The sequence below is a fragment of the Callorhinus ursinus genome, unplaced genomic scaffold (assembly GCF_003265705.2).
Source record: "Callorhinus ursinus isolate GAN/ISIS: 27379988/994484 unplaced genomic scaffold, GSC_fseal_2.0 scaffold94, whole genome shotgun sequence".
Taxonomy (NCBI): domain Eukaryota; kingdom Metazoa; phylum Chordata; class Mammalia; order Carnivora; family Otariidae; genus Callorhinus; species Callorhinus ursinus.
This window is the reverse complement of record NW_027397156.1, coordinates 1,626,670-1,640,953: the sequence shown is the minus strand read 5'-3', so window position 1 is coordinate 1,640,953 and position 14,284 is coordinate 1,626,670. Positions and strand designations below refer to the sequence as shown.

General features: G+C 47.1%; 1 protein-coding gene across 3 annotated transcripts in view; it reads right to left on the bottom strand.

Moving 5' to 3' along the window:
• PLEKHG6 (pleckstrin homology and RhoGEF domain containing G6) overlaps positions 1-12,857 on the bottom strand; it is a 30,537-nt gene extending 17,680 nt beyond the window's left edge. Inside the window, exons 1-2 of one of the 3 annotated variants that reach the window (XM_073888733.1) lie at positions 7,112-7,306; positions 5,942-6,045 (exon numbers count right to left, since the gene is read on the bottom strand). The gene's annotated coding sequence lies outside the window, so the exon portion shown is untranslated. Of the gene's footprint in view, positions 1-5,941; positions 6,046-7,111; positions 7,307-12,778 lie in introns of those variants that run through there. The other 2 variants (XM_073888727.1, XM_073888732.1) reach the window with 2 other exon arrangements.
• Positions 12,858-14,284: the final 1,427 nt, after the last annotated feature.

The window sequence follows — 14,284 nt, the reverse complement described above, 5'->3', positions numbered from 1 at the left end:
TGCCCTCACAACCTCTGTTTCCCCGAAGCCCTGGCTGTGCTGTGGAGAGCTGCCTTCAGACAGGCTGAGGCGGAACACAGCTCAGGGAGATGAATGAAGCCCAGAGAGCCGGGGGGGGGGTTGGACGGTTGGCCTCTACTGTGGGGCGCTGGGGAGCACCTGGCCCTTGGCCCAGAGAGGGGCACCTGTATGTTTGTCTTTCCTCCTGGCTGGCCAGGACTTTCCTCACACGCTTGAGTCCTATCCCTCCTCTGAGCCTGAGTTTCTCCCTTAGTGTGGATACGTTTCATCAGGGTATGCCCCAGCTCCTGAGAAGGTGTCTGTCCTCAAGATCGGAGCTATGTGGATTCAGAGCATGGGGGTAATTTTCTGGGGCTCCATGTCCTTTCTCCCTTCCCTCACAGGGAGACTCACTTGAGCTCAGAGCTCTGCCTAGCCAGCACCTCTCAGGGCAGGGCGGAGGCCATCTGGGTTAATGAGGTGCTAGCAGCGGCATCCTCCTTGGCCCAGGGTCAGGAAGAGGAGGGGAACCTAAGGGCTGGAGCTGGGAGGCACCAGGGCATGTGAGGCAGCTAACCACCAGGAGGCCAGGCCCCTGGGCACAGACCAGAACTGATGCCCTCCTTCCCTTTGCTACTTTCCTTCTCCCCCTCTCCCTCCTGGTCTTCCTTCCACACTTACTGACAGTGTTCACTGGTGCAAGAAGGTACAAGGAGTGTATAGAACACATATTCCCAGTATGAGGAATAGCCCTCTTCCTAGTATCAGAGACAGTCCCTGGCGTCCAGGAGGCTACAGACTAGTGGAGAGACAGACGGATGGTGAACAGAGCACTGATCTACAAGTTGAACATATAAGGAACGAACCAAGAGCTATGGGAACACTTTGGAGGGACTAACAGCTACATAAAGGAGCCAGGGAAGTGTCATAGAGAACTTGGTGCTGGGATTTTAAGGATGAGTAGGAGTTTGCTGCGCTGAGGAGGAGGAAGGCATTTCTGGAGGAGGGAACAGCGTGAACAGAGACCCCGACATGTTGGAGGAGCATGTTTAAAAAGCAAGAGGAAAAGGGCAGGCTCTCCCAAAGGCCTCCTGAAAGCTAGCCGTGGTGGCTTCCTGGGGACCTCCCACCCTCCGAGCAGCTGATCTCTGGGCAGTGTGGCTTAGGAGGACAAACCCTCTTCCTGACATTCAAGGACCTCCTCAATATGACCCCAATTACACTTCCGGCCTTTCCCTTGCTACCCCCCTACTCCATCCCTGGACATGTCCCCAGTCTCTGAGTCTGCCTCAGTGGCCTTGATTCCATGCCTTTGCTTGAACCCTTCCCCTCAGCTCGCTCAATGTTCTTGGCCCCTTGTCCTTGCATCTCCATTTCTGTCCCCTTCAGGGTCCTTCCCAAGGGCTACTTCCTTCATGAACCATTTCCCGCTACTCCCCCAACCAGAGGGACCGTGTTCCTCCCTGCTTTCACGGCTTTGGCCCTGTGTTTCTTTAAAAGACACTATTCTTTTAAAAAAATTTTTTTTAATGTTTTATTGTTATGTTAATCACCATACATTACATCATTAGTTTCTGATGTAGTGTTCCATGATTCATTGTTTGCGTATAACACCCAGTGCTCCATGCAGTGCGTGCCCTCCTTAATACCCATCACCAGGCTAACCCATCCCCCGCCCCCCGCCCCTCTAGAACCCTCAGTTTGTTTTTCAGAGTCCATCGTCTCTCATGGTTCGTCTCCCGCACCGATTTCCCACCCTTCATTCTTCCCCTCCTGCTATCTTCTTCTTTTTTTCTTAACATATATTGCATTATTTGTTTCTGAGGTACAGATCTGTGATTCAACAGTCTTGCACAATTCACAGCGCTCACCATAGCACATACCCTCCCCAATGTCTATCACCCAGCCACCCCCTCCCTCCCACCCCCCACCACTCCAGCAACCCTCAGTTTGTTTCCTGAGATTAAGAATTCCTCATATCAGGGGCGCCTAGGTGGCTCAGTTGGTTAAGCAACTGCCTTCGGCTCAGGTCATGATCCTGGAGTCCCGGGATCGAGTCCCGCATCGGGCTTCCTGCTCAACAGGGAGTCTGCTTCTCCCTCTGACCCTCTTCTCTCTCGTGCTCTCTCTATCTCATTCTCTCTCTCAAATAAATAAATAAAATCTTTAAAAAAAAAAGAATTCCTCATATCGTGAGATCATATGATACATGTCTTTCTCTGATTGACTTATTTCACTCAGCATAACACCCTCCAGTTCCATCCACGTCGTTGCAAATGGCAAGATCTCATTCCTTTTGATGGCTGCATAATATTCCATTGTATATATATACCACCTCTTCTTTATCCATTCATCTGTCCATGGACATCTTGGCTCTTTCCACAGTTTGGCTATCGTGGACATTGCTGCTATACACATCGGGGTGCATGTACCCCTTCGGATCCCTACATTTGTATCTTTGGGGTAAATATCCAGTAGTGCAGTTGCTGGATCGTATGGTAGCTCTATTTTCAACTTTTTGAGGAACCTCCATACCGTTTTCCAGAGTGGCTGCACCAGCTCGCATTCCCACCAACAGTGTAGGAGGGTTCCCCTTTCTCCGCATCCCTGCCAACATCTGTCATTTCCTGACTTGTTAATTTTAGCCATTCTGACTGGTGTGAGGTGATATCTCACTGAGGTTTTGATTTGGATTTCCCTGATGCCGAGCAATGTTGAGCACTTTTTCATGTGTCTGTTGGCCATTTGGACGTCTTCTTTGCAAAAATATCTGTTCATGTCTTCTGCCCACTTCTTGATTGGATCATTTGTTCTTTGGGTGTTGAGTTTAAGAAGTTCTTTATAGATTTTGGATACTAGCCCTTTATCTGATATGTCATTTGGAAATATCTTCTCCCATTCTGTCGGTTGTCTTTTGGTTTTGTTGACTGTTTCTTTTGCTCTGCAAAAGCTTTTTATTCTGATGAAGTCCCAATAGTTCATTTTTGTCCTTGCTTCCCTTGCCTTTGGCGATGTTTCTAGGAAGAAGTTGCTGTGGCTGAGGTTGAAGAGGTTGTTGCCTGTATTCTCCTTTAGGATTTTGATGGACTCCTGTCTCACATTTAGGTCTTTCAACCATTTGGAGTCTATTTTTGTGTGTGGTGTAAGGAAATGGTCTAGTTTCATTCTTCTGCATGTGGCTGCCCAATTTTCCCAGCACCATTTGTTGAAGAGACTGTCTTTTTTCCATTGGACATTCTTTCCTGCTTTGTAAAACACACTATTCTTAACCTGCCCAGTACTATTGCTATTCAATATGCCCATGTCCCTCACCAGACTCCAAGCCCCTTGAAGGCAGCCAGCCACCAGCATAGGGCCTGGCCTAGGACTGGCGACCAGTGTCTATGGGGTTGAACCGCATGGATTGGCTAGAGGATCCAGATAAAATCAACTTGTGGGTAGACTTGCCTACTCTGTCATCTCTCTGTCCCTGCTCAAAGGAAGCACCTTTGTTCTTTAAATATCTGGGAGTCTTCCATAATTTTAGTTTGGCATTCCTGCTTTGTTACTAGAGCTTCAGCATTTCCTCGGTGCTACTGCTAGAGGTTTCTGACCTGTTAGGATGAACACACCGTGTAAGTTTTACCTTGCACGTCACTGCTGATGGATTAGTAGTGGTTTCCTTAGAATATTATGCCAAGAAGGATTCTGTGGATGATGAGGGCTCAGAAGAAAGGGCCCTCAGATGCCTGGGTGGCTCAGTTGCTTAAGCATCTGCCTTCAGCTCAGGTCATGATCCCAGGGTTCTGGGATCCAGTCCCATGTCAGCCTCCCTGCTCAGTGGGGAGCCTGCTTCTCCCTCTCCCTCTGCTGCTCCCCCTGCTTGTGCTCTCTCTGACAAATAAATAAATAAGACCTTAAAAAAAAATAAAAGAAGAAAGGGCCCTAAGATGGCTTAGTGACACTTGCCATGTGAGGAGGCAGGGCTCCTTCCGCCTTCTGTTAGTTCATCAGATACTTTACTTACATGAAGCCAAGACTGGGGCACTGGGAGAGCCCAGGGCCTTTTGCCTCTGGTGGAAGCTGAAGGAGGACAGTGAGCAGAAGAGGAGCTGAGGACTCCAAAGTTAGATTTACCTTCTTGAGATTTCCTAGAGCAGACCTTGGAGTCAAGTGTCTGAACATCCGGGTCTGTGTTCTTACTGGGCCCCCTCATGCTCTTGACATGATCAGTCCCCAGAGGGGGCTGTGGACTCAGCCAGACCAATAGGGCTCAGTGGTTCAGGATCCCCAGCAGGTTCCTTAGCAGGTAAAGCTAAGGTGATGACAAGGAGTTTCCCACCTGTGGGAATGTTCCCTATTCCTCTCTCCTCCTAGGCAGCTGAGGCTTCAAGAATGACAAGAGGGGCGCCTGGGTGGCTCAGTCGGTTAAGGGTCTGACTCTTGATTTTGGCTCAGGTCACGATCTCAGGGTCGTGAGATCAAGCCCTGTGATGAGCTCCGTGCTCAGTGAAGAGTCTGCTTGTCCCTCTCCCTCCCCCTCTCTGCCTCTCCAGTGTGCATACCTTCTCTCTCTCTCAAATAAATAAATAAAAATAAAATCTTAAAAAAAGTTTTAAAGGAATGACAAGAATGTATCAAAAGTGAGTAATATCTAGAAATGTTTTATTTCCCAGCTTCCTATCTTTGCTCTGCTGCACCTGAGGGCCATGGTCTCCCCTAGCGGCATCCCCTGGAAATGCTATGACTTGGTTTCTGGGGTCAGGAGCAGACACGCCCCAAAGCCCTGCCCATTCCCCCTTGAATGGGACCCATATGGTCTTACAACCCAATATTCCTCCTCAGGCAAGAACACTGGCTAATGATCTTGGCAGATGGCCCAGGCCTCTACCTGATAACCTCCTGCAGTGCTGCTCCCAGAGTCTGTACCTTTGTTCAAGTGTTTTTGATTAGTGGGGGTGTGCTCACTTCCTTCAAGTCCCTTTCCTCCCGAGGAGTCATTTGATTTCCTCCCTCAGGTCTGTCCTGACAATGGGTCTCCATCTCTTTAGCCCGAGGTTAACTCAAAAGTACTTGTAATTGTGAAGTTTAAGGCTCCAGTTGGTCTTTGCAAATGTTCTCCAAGTTAGAACATCTTGGCTCCCTGCCATGGTCAACTTCTAGCACTGTGGCCCTTGTTACTTAGTCCAGGATTGCAGCCAGCCCTTGCTCATGGCACATGTATTTTAAGGCTCATTTGCCCAGAATGGATGACTATCTCGTCCTGTCTCATTATGACACATCTTACCCAGTCCAGGAAGATGGGCAGATATTTTATTCTTTGGGTGGATGCCAGCACCACAGTCCTAAATCATTATTTCTAATTTAATTTGACAACCTTGATTTTCAGGAAGTTCTTTCTCATCTCTGACCCAAATACCTCCAGCTCAAACTTAAGATAATTTCCTCATACGCCCGGAACTGTCCTTCTCTGTAGCATGAACCCCTTTTCAGATCACTGAACCACAATTTGGGTCATTTTAGAGACCATCCTTCAGAGACCCTGGTTCTCAGTTTGGGTTCATGTGGACAGGCACCCAGGTCTGAGGCCCCTAGGTCTGTGCGCCAGGCACTGTGCTGGATGCCCCGTGTAGATTAATCAACGTTCTCTTGCTACGACCCAATGAAAACAGGTATGACTAGTGTTATCCCATTTGATAGATGCAAAGCTGAGTCTTGGAGGTAAAGTAACTTGGCTAAGGTCACAAAGCCAGCATGTGGAACAACTGGGCTCCTATCCCCACATCTAACAAGGCTTTAGAGCTGGGAGTTGGTCCAACCACTAGCCTCCAAACAGGAAACCTCTGTGAGCATTTAGGACAGATGTCTTCCTCTGACCTTACTTCCATTTTACACTGGTCTGCACCCTAATTTTGCCTTAATCCTTTCTATCTGCCTAAATATCCTTCAGTCATGGCCTTACCCATTTCTTCCTGCTCTTTGTTCTGTGTCAGTGTCTTTGTTCAAAGACAAGGCCTTCTCAAGGGCTTCTGGGGCAAGAGGACTTGACTTCTCTATGTCTCCATCCTTATATGTAAAATGAGGATAATAATATTAAATTTTAGGATCATTATGATAATCACACTAAAATTTTAATAAAGCAGTTACTATGTGCAGGCATAATTAAGCACTTGACATGTTTCATTTCATTTAATCCTCACAAAAGCTCTGAGTTAGGTATTACCCTCCTAGAACAAACGAAGAAATAGGCTCAGAGTGGTTATATAATATGCTTCAGATGACTGAGTCAACAGGAAGAAAAAACAGGATTTGAACTCACATTTGTCTCACTCCAAAGCCTGCACCTTTTACTACTATCCTATGGGAAAATAAATGGGTTGCTGTGTGTAGCCTGCCATATGGCAAGAAAACCAAGGAACACCAAAGGGCTTGTTTTAACCCTCAAGGTCATCTCAGCATTCAAAGAAACAGAAATCTAGCTCCTGAAGCCTTGAAAAGTAACAATGGTCTTTGCTAAAGGCTGTTGACCTGGAGCACAGGGTCTTGCAGCTTACCACACAGCAACATTTCCTAAAAAGCAGCCTTTTTGCACATTATTCCCTGTACCCAAAAGATCCCTCCTCATAGCCTCTTTTCAAACCTCTCCCATCCTCTCTTCTGTCTCCTTCTAACCCCTCTGCCTGGTCCTTCCCTCCCTAGCTCCACTCATTCCCTTTTCAAAGCCATCCATTCTCATCTTCCCTTCTGCAGCTCTGTCCACCCTTCTGCTCAGTAAAACCAAAGATTTTTCAAAGCCTACCATTCTCTAAAGGGAGTAGTAAACCCATATACGAATTGAATAGGCTTGGCCTTGGCATGCTGGGCGCAGAATGCATATCCAAGGGATGTGGAAGGAAACCCTAATGATCTGAGGACACATTGGAGAGGGGATTAAAAAGTTAACTTTCTTCCTGGGCCCCCCATTCCATCTCTTTTGTTCCCCCCTCCTTCAGTACCTGGGGGAGAGAGGAGGACGTGGAGTGATCTGTTCCTCCTCACTCACCATCTGACTCAATGCTGAACATTGTGCGAGACCCAAACGAACCCCCGTCCGACCTTCCCCACTTCCCCAGTCCAGAGCGGCCTTTCCTACCTTTGGTTCCCGTTGCTTTTGTCCCTCTACCATTTGTCTTGCCTTTCTTGTCACCAAGCCTTCCACGGTGGTGTCTCATCTCCTTAACTAGGCTGTAGGCTCCTTGAAAGTTGGACCTTGTCTCTCCAGAGTGCCCGCCAAGGTGCTGTGCTTGTGAAATGACAGAACTTGAAATGGAGACTACAACAGATTTGATAGGAGGTGGCTGGGAAATAATGGTCAAGGGAGGTATCTGAACTTTGCTGCCTCACTGTGGCGGACCATTCCTGGGTTTTCATGCCTCTGCGGCTCTCTGGGCTTGGCCTGGTGATTTGCTTTGGCCAATAGAGTGTCAGAAGTGACGATGTACTAGTCCCGGTCTCAGGCCTCCAAAGGCTTTGGGCACTTTCATCCTCTCTGGGAACCTTCCCACCATCATGACAATAAGCCCAAGGTAGCCTACTAGGACGAGAGACCACGAGGAGGACAGCCAAGTCATCCCAGCTGAGGCCAGTCAGAGGACATGGCCCAGGGCCACAAATGCATGAGTGAGCCCAGCTGAAGTGAGCCTGGCCTGGCCCAAATCAGCAGAACCTCCTAGCCGACTGAGAGACTCACGCACAAACCTAATTACTTATTAGCCTGTTATTAGAGGTTTTGTGGATGTTTGTTATGCACCATTAATGTGGCAGTAGAGAACCGATACAACTGTTTACCAGCTCTGTGACCTTGGGCAAGCTATTCACAGATTTAATTTATTTATTTGAGAGAGAGCGGGAGAGAGAGAGCGAGAGAGCACAAGCAGGGGGAGTGGCAGAGGCGGAGAAGCAGGCTCCCCACTGAGCAGGGAGCCCCATGTGGGACTCCATCCCAGGACCCTGGGATCATGACCCCAGCCAAAGGCAGATGCTTAATGCACTGAGCCACCCAGGCGCCCCTGGGTAAGCTATTTAATCTCCAGTTACTTCCACTTCCTTATCTGTAAAATGGGGATGCAGGAGACATTGTTGACAGCTTGCAGCTGTTTCCCCTTCCATGGATTGCTTCAGCTGAAGAGCTGCCTTACTCAAGTGTCTGCCCCCTCTTCTGGGATAGCCTACATCCAATGACTGGCTGACCTGGAAGTATAAAGTTCTGGCCCCCTTGTTCCAATCTGGGACAACTCTGCAGGGCCATGCCAGCTCCGGAGCTGCCTGTGGGGGTCAGTTAAAGTTTTTCTTGCAACTTTTCTTCTCCCTACTTCTCCCTCTGCCCAGTCCTGCTTCATTTGCCCTCCACAAGGGCTGAGGCCAGGGGTGCTTCCAATAAACCTCTTCCATTCATATCTTCATCTTACATTCTAATTTCCCGGAACTCACCCGTGAGAGGGTCTGCCAATGGCCACGTGGTGAGTTCTAGCCAATGGGCTGAAAGCAAAAGAATCACATGGCCATTTCCTGAAATGTTCCTTATTAAGACTGTTGTCTTCAAACTTTACTTGTTACCATGACTAAAAGAATTTTGGGAAACGATTTACATCCTTGCATGTTTTTTAGATCTAAAATTTTTCCTTCCAGTTTTAAATGCAACTTTTAGTGTATTATTAATATTAACATCAAAAAAGGATTCACTTTTATTGTAACTGATTTAAAAAATTTTACATTTTTTAAAAGTTGTGAAATAATGCAATGACTGCTTGTATACACTTTCCTTGGATTCATCAGTTAGCAATATTTTGCCCTGTTTGCTGTCTCCCATACCCTACAACTTCATTAGAATGATTAGTATAAAATTGATCAAAACAGAAATATGTCAGATTCACATTGAACTTAAAAGTTTATTGGGATTGTACTTCCCCAGTGAGATGGACAGAGCTTCACCCGACCTAAATTTTTTGAGAGAGGCAGCAGAGTGCAGTTGTTTAGCTTATGAATGGAGTAGGTAGCCTGGACTGGAAGCCTGGTTCTGCCACTTATTAGCTGTTTGGCCTTGGGCAAGTTATTTACCCTCTCTACACCTCAATCTCTTCATAGTATCTATCTCAGAGGGTTATGATGAGGACCTAATGAGTTAATATTATAAGGTCCTTAGAACTTTACCTGATATATTGTGTATGATGTAAATAGAATGCATCAATGGACACATAATTATTTATTGCTAAAATAATTAAGATTCAGAGCAAATTAACAAGAAAATATGGATTACCAGTAAATTGGAGGCTTACAAAAGATGTGTTAATGATTGTTGTTGAATGCATTATTTACAGGAGAGCACATCACAGATGATATTAAATTAATTTAGTAGAAACATGGTCGGAATAAACAAACGAGCCGAGAAGTGATTGATAATCGACAGCAAGCAGGATACTCATACCCAAATTAAAAAAAGAAAAGAAAAGACCATGATGTTTCCATCATCCAATAATTTGGGGGCAAAAGTTAATGAGAATGTTTTCTACAAGTCAATAAATGTTTACAAAAATATGAAACATTGAAGTGCCTTTGATATATGTTCTTTTTATTTAAAGATGTTGTGTTCATCTGTTGAAAGTAAATGTGAAACTTTTCACTTCCTCCTCCTTGAAGTCATGCAAATGTGCAAAGGAGAACAGACCCAGACCGGATGGCTGAGGGCGCTGGCTGGCCACACTCTATCTAACCGCAGGCTGCACGGTGAAGGCGCGGAGTGCGCTTTGCAGCAGGTCAGCACTGTCCAGATCCTTTTTAGGAATCATGAATAGATTTTTTTAAAAAAAGATTTTATTTATTTATTTGAGAGAGAGAGAGAGAGAGCGTGAGCACAAGCAGGGCAGAGGGGTAGAGGGAGAAGCAGACTCCTCACCAAGCAGGGAGCCTGATGCAGGACTTGATCCCAGGACTCTGGGATCATACCTGAGCCAAAGGCAGACACTTAACTGACTGAGCCACGCCGGCACCCATGCATAGATTAAAAAAAAAAAAAAGATTTATTTATTTGAGAGAGAGAAAAGGGGCAGAGGGAGAAGGAGAGAATCCTCAAGCGGACTCCCCGCTCGAGTGCGGGGCCTGTTGCAAGGTGGGGCTCAACCCCAGGACCCTGAGAGATCCTGACCTCAGTGGAAATCAAGAGTTGGGCACCCAACTGGCTGAGCCACCCAGGCACCCCACAAATAGATTTTTAAGTAATCTCTACACCCAACATGGGGCTGGAACTCAACCCTGAGATCAGGAGTCGCAGGCTCTACCGACTGAGCCAGCCAGGCACCCTGCTGGCCCCTGGGGGTGCCCGGGGAGGAACCCCAGGCCTGGCTGCCTGTGTGGCACTGCCGGGGGCACAGCCGGGTGGCCTGGCTCTCAGCTGGAACTGGAACTGGAATCATGAATAGTTTTAAGAGGGATAGATCGGGCATGGAGCTCTGCTATGAGTTTGTCACCTGTATGATATAAGATACCTTTAGTATTTCATTGCTTTGTGCTAAGGGGTTCTCCCTCCCGCCAGTCTGGGACAACTTGCGGCACTTGGAAATTAATACTGCCATCCTGCTGCCCTGCACTAAGCTATAACTGAATCCACAGCTTCCAAATGGGCTGTGATATCTTCCTGTTAATTTCGCAGTGTGCCTGTAACAAAAATATATACATGACAGAGAAGATATGAAGACCTATCATAGGTTTGTGCTGATCCGATTACAAGGGGATTCACCGAAAACCATATTTTGGTGTTTTCTTTGTTTGGGGCCACCAAGCTTTTTCACTCTAAGCATTATAACTTTTTTTTTTCTTAAGATTTTATTTATTCATTTGACAGAAAAAGCACATGAGCAGGGGCAGAGGCGGGGGGGGGAGGGAGAAGCAGGCTCCCCGCTGAGCAGGGGGCCCAATGTGGGGACTCGATCTGATCCGAGGACCCTGGGATCATGACCTGAGCTGAAGGCAGACGCTTAACGGCTGAGCCACCCAGGCGCCCCAGCGTGGATTATTTTTTTTAAACACCTTTCTTTTCTTTTAGACAAAACTATTTTCTGTAGTAATCGTGAAATGAAATGATTTCATTTCATGCTTACTCTTTTTTTTTTAAAGATTTTATTTATTTATTCGACAGAGAGAGACACAGCGAGAGAGGGAACACAAGCAGGGGGAGTGGGAGAGGGAGAAACAGGCTTTCCGCCGAGCAGGGAGCCCGATGCGGGGCTCGATCCCAGGACCCTGGGACCATGACCTGAGCCGAAGGCAGACGCTTAACGACTGAGCCACCCAGGTGCCCCTCATGCTTACTCTTATTAAACAAAAATAGTCCCACTTGGAATCTATCCTCTTTTTCACTATTTTAAATTTTAAACACAAAGAAAAAGTCCAAGCAGACAGAGGTAAAATAATTCAATTTACTTTTTTTGTCTTTACGTCCTCACTGCTGTCATCCCTTCCTTTGAATCTCCTGTTTAAATGCAGAGGTAAGTAGTTCGCCCAGATGGATGCGCTGACCTAGCATGAAGGGGCCTTGTAATTGGAAAGGGGCACACTTGGCTGAGTCGGGAGTTGAGGGCCTGCTATATCATTGGAAATTCCAGAAGTGAAATTCTCTGTAGAATATAATGTTTCCTGAAAACACATGATAAAAAATGCTAATTTGCTAATACCTATTGTGGAAAGCCAGCGGAAACCACAGCATTAGTTTAGATTTAAAACTTAGACCAACAAAATATATTTTCAGGGAAGGAATAGTTTTATCACTGATGTTGTTTAGAATTGCTGGTTGAGGGCGCCTGGGTGGCTCAGTCAGTTAAGCGTCTGCCTTCGGCTCAGGTCATGATCCCAGGTCCTGGGATCGAGCCCCACGTCGGGCTCCCTGCTCAGCAAGAGCCTGCTTCTCCCTCACCCTCTGCCCGCTGCTCTGCCTACTTGTGCCCTCTATCTCTCTGTCAAATAAATAAATAGAATTGCTGGTTGAGGTGATAATAAAGAGCAGCTGGCTTTTGGCTGATCACTGTTTTGACATTCTCTACAGCACACCCCATAGGCTGCCCTTGGTGGTGGGGCGACAGTTCCCACGACCCTGATCTTGCACACTGTTGATAAGAGGCCTACCTGTCTTTTATACAGTGGCAGAACAGTGGCGCATGTCAGTAGGCTGGTGGGACAAGAGAATTGGCAGCTGCCTTGACTGCAGGCAGGAATGTCTTAGGAAGGAGGTGACAGGGAATGTGAGCTGGTGGAAATCAGTTGCCTTCCAATGGTGCTGAGTACTTGCTGGCAGATTTAAGGACCGGTTATACACCTCAGCCAGCACAAGCCCTTGGTCCCGTTTTTACTTGTTCCTGTCTCCATCCTGCTGTGTGGAGCAGATACTGCCATCCTGGATCATGAGGCTGAGGGACTCACCTGTAGGGCTGGCTGGCAGAGTGGGAAGGAGCCTGGGGCCACGAGGACTCCATGAAGAGCATCCTGTATCTCCAGATTTTACTCAAGTGAGAGAGAAACACGATTCCATGTTTTCTGGGGTTCTGACACTTCCAGGGGTGGGGAAGGCCCTGGACATTTAAGGGGCCTGGTATGTAAAGGACGAATAGGTGTTTTCTGAGTAAAAAGAATAAGAGAGTTTCTGGGAGCAGGAAGCTCAGGTAGGAAAGTCAAGAGACAGCATGGTGAGTTTGAGGAATGGAAGGAAACTCAAAGTTCAAGGGGATATTGGGGGTCTTGAGAAGGAACTCTAGAAGAATGGCAAATGATTTACCTGTGCTTGTTAGCCGAGTTGGGACCTCTGCTGTTCTTGGAGGTTCTCAGAGGCCAAACTAAGAAATCCAGGGCCCTGCCTTCCCAGGGTTGCCCCAGGCAACTTCTGTTAGTAAAGAATCCTGTTTATTATCCTCTGACTCACAGTCACCTGTGGTTTCCATGGTTGCCACCAACAATAAAGCATAAATCCAGTCCTGGAGGGTGGGGTCTGCAGATGGAGCTATTCTCTCCCTTGTCTGGCTCAGCACAAGGGACAAGGACAGCAGAGCTGTCCAGGATATAGCAGAGGTGGTTGGTGGGAGAATGTCTTTGTCTACAGAATCTCAGGTGTGAGTTTCCTTGGGAGAGGATGAAAGAAGCTCGGGTATGGAGCTGTCATCAGGACTCGGGGGTATATGCAGTGTGTGACTGAGAACCCCGCAGCCTCCACCCTCTCCAAGTACTTATGGGAGGACCCCGGGAAACGGAGAGACAGGGAACCGTGGGACACAGAGGAGTCAGAGCAGGATTTGGGAGACCTGGCAACATTTTTCACCAGGGCCAAACAGGGTTTGTGCCCTATTATAGGCCAAATTTACAAATGCAAAGCCAGGAGGAATGGTCTATTCGACAAGTGGTGGGGATGTACACAAAGGAACCAAAAGAAGGGGAAGCCAAAATATAGATTTTAAAAGATTATCTCCTCTCATCCATTTGCACAGTCTTACAGGTTACAAAGCACTTGTGTATCTACTGTATCATTTGCTTTTCACAGAAGCCCTGGGAGGGAGCCAGGACAAAAAATACCAGTCTGTTCTAAAATGGGGCTGATAGAAGTTAATTAACATAGCCAAGGTCAAATCCAGGGCTAAAATCTGGCCTTCCTGGCTCCCAATCCAATGTTCTTTTTACAAAATCATCATTTCTCAAACTTTGGCATCCATAGACCATTTTAATGGATGTCTGGTATACACGAAGTACCTAAATTTTTGTTACATTTCAAAAATTGTCACAAAATTTAGAATAGTGTAATGAAACATTTAAGAAGTAACATCAATGGCTTTTTTTTTAAGATTTTATTTATTTGACAGAGAACACAAGCAGGGGGAGCAGCAGAGGGAGAGGGAGAAACAGGATCCCCGCAGAGTAGGGGGAGCCCGATGCAGGACTCGATTCCAGGACCCTGGGACCATGACCCGAGCCGAAGGCAGACACTTAACTGACTGAGCCACCCAGGCGCCCACATCAGTGGCTTTTTAAAATTTATTTATTTATTTGAGAGAGAGTGAGCGAGCGAGAGAGTGCAAGCAGGGGTAGGGACAGAGGGGGAGGGAGAAATAGACTCGCCGCTAAGCAGGGAGCCCAACACAAGACTCGATCCCAGGACCCCTGGATCAGGACCTGAGTCGAAGGCAGTTGCTTCACCCACTGAGCCACCAAGGCGCCTCAATGGCTTTGATTTAAGTCAATGAGAAAGATATATTTGTAATCTTCACTAAAGTATTTATATTCAGCTTGATGTCAG